Source organism: Mesitornis unicolor, unplaced genomic scaffold, assembly GCF_000695765.1.
Source record: "Mesitornis unicolor isolate BGI_N332 unplaced genomic scaffold, ASM69576v1 scaffold4816, whole genome shotgun sequence".
NCBI classification, from domain to species: Eukaryota; Metazoa; Chordata; class Aves; order Mesitornithiformes; family Mesitornithidae; genus Mesitornis; species Mesitornis unicolor.
This window is the reverse complement of record NW_010188786.1, coordinates 44,452-48,849: the sequence shown is the minus strand read 5'-3', so window position 1 is coordinate 48,849 and position 4,398 is coordinate 44,452.

Below are 4,398 nucleotides of genomic sequence, written 5' to 3'. Positions count from 1 at the left end.
AAGCGAAAGAAAACAACTTGAAATGTATTTTTTACTGTTAAACACCATAAAATTTTGGACTGATGTCATGGATTTTGAAAATTTGCAATTAGCTGTGTTTTAATAAATCTTGAGTCCAGTTGGCTACACAGCCATCTAATGAATAACACTTATTGTTTTAACTGCACCAGAAGCAGACTACCAAAAAATGCTCAAACACTTGACTTGGTCCTTTGCAGCTGGTAAATCTACCCAGTACTTATGTCTCTAAATGATTATCCTACAATTGCAGTCTGTTTGAGTGTAAGTAATCCTATTACAAGTCAAATTTGGCCTGAAGACAAAGCCAAAAGGCAAAAAGCAGCCAAATCACAGCCTTCAAAGACAACTGCTCTGTTCCAACAACCTCGTACAACAAATTGTCATTTCATTTACAGAAACCCATGTTCTTTTTTGAATTATTATACTAACATCTTGAGAAAATAAGATACATTTGGAGGTTCCTTTTCTTTTGCATCCAGTTCTCCTTTGGAAAAAGATTTTTTTTTTCGCTTCAAAGAAGGCAGATTCATTCCTCCAGTTAGTAATATGGAGTTTAAAGAGATATTTCATGGAAGTTAGAATTGCTTTGAAGATACATCAAGTTATTTTATTCACTTGCTGAAGGCCATCACTCATGACAGGAAATCTGCAGAGGTTTGTTCAGCACAGCCACATCCTGAGATTTTACACATTCTCCTTGGTTCAGATTTGAAAAAGAAGTATTGAGCTGTATTTCTGGGTTTCTGAACATCCCGGAGTAGCTCCACAGGAATGAGAGCTCTGTGTCACAGATGGCTGCAGAGAAAGGGCAGGAAAATCACTACTGCTACCCAGTGTTTGCCTTGGCATCTTTGCTGTTTGCCTACCAGCCATTAAAATGCAATAATGCTTTTCATGAATATAAAGCTGTGGCAAATCACTTGGAGTTATGGTGAAATTCCACTTTGGCTAAATACATGGTGGGGGCTTCTCTTTTTCCTGTTTCTTCTTTAATAGCTGTGGACTCTTATTCTTATAAAATACTATCTGCAAACGAACATATCATCAGGCTCCAACATAAAAATGCTTCCTAGATCTTCTAGCTCAATAAAAGCACTAAGAGAAGTAAGCAGTTGGGATAAGTTTTTAACATTTTTCATGAAAGTTTTAAATTTTACTCTCCTGAATAAAAGGCAAAAGATTTGTAGAGAGGCCAGGTTGAGGGGTCTGCATTTGCATTTGAGTGCTAATTGGAGTGATGAACCCATGTCCTACTTCTGTAGTAATGTGCTGAGATACAAATTACTAATTGTGGCCTAGTGCAGATAAATCTCTTCGTATTTCCTTAGTATTAGCACCACCAACCTGATGGTACATAGGGTCTAAGCTTATGTCTGATGTTCCACAAACACAGCACTCCTTCTTCCTCAAATATCTTCAGACTTTTCTTCCCCTTCTTTGTTTCCACTCTCACTTGATGGTATCTCGTTCTTTCCATCCTGCTGTGTTCATTCTCCCAGGTCCAGCTGATTCACGTCTAGGGCAGAAACCTTTATTCTTCTGTCTTTGTGTTTGCAGCACACCTTGCACCAAGTGGAAAGCCTTCTTAGAAAGCCTTCTGCTAGCCAGATGGGATGAAGTTCTGGGCAATCTATTGCGTTGACCAAAAAGTAAATGCATTTTTTTCCTGGGTAAATGAAAGGCAAATTTTTCATAGGAAACAAAAACTCTATTAAACAATATAGCGGTCTATCATCATCATGGAGAAACACAACACCTTTGTTATTCACCACTTCTGGACACTTCTGACTGATGACATCATTTAATTTATTCAGTTGGCAACAGTACACACTCAAATTAATGGTGTGGCTCCTTGAAACCAATTCAAAATATACAATACCTCTGGAATTCCACCAGACTGACAGCATCATTTTGTGAATATCTGCTTTTGAAGTGCTTTGAGCTGGTTCATCATGCTTGCTCCACAATCTTTTTCATTCATCCTTGTTGTAGATGATCCATTTTTTATCACCTGTTACCATACATTTAAAAAATGGATCATTTTCCTCACATTTCAAGAGAGAATCACAGATGTCAACATGCTTAGTGAGATTAATTTCTTTGAGCTCATGTAGTACACAAATATTTAGCTTCCTAATGTATCCAAGTTGTTTTAAATGGTTTTCAATGCTCTATTTTTATATATTAAGATTATCAGCAATCTCTCATGTCATTAAACACCAATTGGATTCCATCAATGCCTTTATTTTTTTGCTATCAACTGCAATTGGCTTTCCTGAGTATGAAGCATCTTGAACGTCAAAATCTCCAGACCAAAATTTAGCAAACCAATTCTAACACTGCCATAGTTTCAAGGTATCCTCACCATACCCATCACACAACTTTTTATGGGCTTGCACAGCGTTTTTTTCCTTTTTGGAAGTAATACAGCAAAATATGATTAAAATATTCCTTTTGATTTTCTATTTTTAAATCAATGCCAAATAAAAAAATTTTTAACGAAATAGTGCATTTTCTTTTTCTAAAACAAGCTTGAACTGTCAGCTGTCAAATTACATAATGAATTTATGGTTTAGAAGTATATCCATCTATTAAAAAAATCCAACACAATTACATTTTGGCAAACCCAATCCCACCTGAAGTTGTATTTTGCTTCTCTAGTAGATTCTTACAGCTCACAGGCACTGTTAAATTACTAATGGCTGAGGAACATCCTCTCCACAGGCCAGAAGTGGCGTCGTGTTGCTGTGCACAGTTTGATGAGCCGGTGGCTGTGTGTGGCTCTGACGAGCTGCGGGGTGAATTGCAGAGTTGGAGAGAGAGAATTGCAAACAGAGACCTTTGAGAACAGCTGGAGACTTCACTGCAAACCTTCTGGTCTAGTGAGATGTTCTTGTCACAGAGCTTTGTGACAGAAGGAATTACAGTGTCTGATTGCTGGCCAGAAATACCTAAACATCGAATCCACCATGTGCAAGGAGATGGGAGAACTGTAGGCCCTCTGAGTGGGAAGAGGTTTAGAAGGCACACCGAGTTGTTTGCAAGGAGTCAAACTGTCTCAATATGCACTCTCCAATATGCACATTCAAGGGAGAAATAATTCCTGGTGTTCACAACATCACATCCAAGTAAAGAACATACTGTAGCCTCTGTGTTTCTGCTTAAAACCAGAGGAATTTTGAAAGGACTTTGCGTACCCTTAAAAATCTCCTGAAGCTCATATGCTAGTAATGAAAAATTAGATTATTTGTAGTAAAATGTGGTTGTCAAACTTCACTTGACACACATCCCATTCCTTTGGGCATGCAAAACTGATGACTACAGCAAGACCTTGCACACGTTTACCATCTACCATGGCTTCCTTTCTTCTTCCTTTCTACCCAGTCTGAGTGAGAACAAAGAATTGCAAAACCCATCTCTTTGATTAGAAGGATACACTGCAACATTGTTAACTGCTTATGGTAGGAATCAAGAAGGTGGTGGTCTAGGTATAAAGACATCTGCCTGTCCTCAAAAAATGGACCCTGAGTCTAGCACAGTATGCAGTTGGGTAACGTACACTACTTGTACATTACTTGGTACGTCTCCCACTCCATAGCTCCAGTCTGTGCCAGCACCATATGAATATCAGCACAAGGTAAGAGTTGGCATGGACACAACTTCTGCCTTGGGTTTGCATTGTAGAGCTGCAGTCCCAGAGGAAAAAAAAGCAGAGAGAAAGGGAGCAGAAATGAACCTGACCTTTGCATGCAGCTGAAAGCCAGAATTCTTGTGAGCTGCGTACTTGGGTTTTTGAACAAACGAATCACAGAAACATTAAGGTTGGAAGAGACCTCTAAGATCATCAAGTCCAACCATCAACCCAACCTCACCATGCCCACTAAACCATGGCCCCAAGTGCCCCATCCACGCACTTCCTGAACACCTCCGGGATGTGGACTCCACTCCCTGGGCAGCCCCTTCCAGTGCTTGACCACTCTTGCAGTCAAGAAATTTTTCCTCAGATTCAATCTAACCCTCCTCTGGTGCAACTTCAGGCCATTTCCTCTTGTTGTATCACTGGTTATGTGGGAGAAGAGATGAACACCCATCTCTCTACCCCCACCTTTCAGAACCTATAGAGGGGATAAGATCTCACCTCAGCCTCCTCTTCTCCAAACAAAACAACCCCAGCTCCCTCAGCCACTCCCCATCATTCGTGTGCTCCAGAACCCTCTCCAGCTCCCTTGCCCTTCTCTGGCCACGCTCCAGGCTCTCAATGTCCTTCTGGGAGTGAGAGGCCCAAAACTGAACACAGTTTTTGAGATGCAACGTCACCAGTGCTGAGTACAGTTGAAGGATCACTTGATGCAATTGAGAAGTAAAACCTGAGGCACA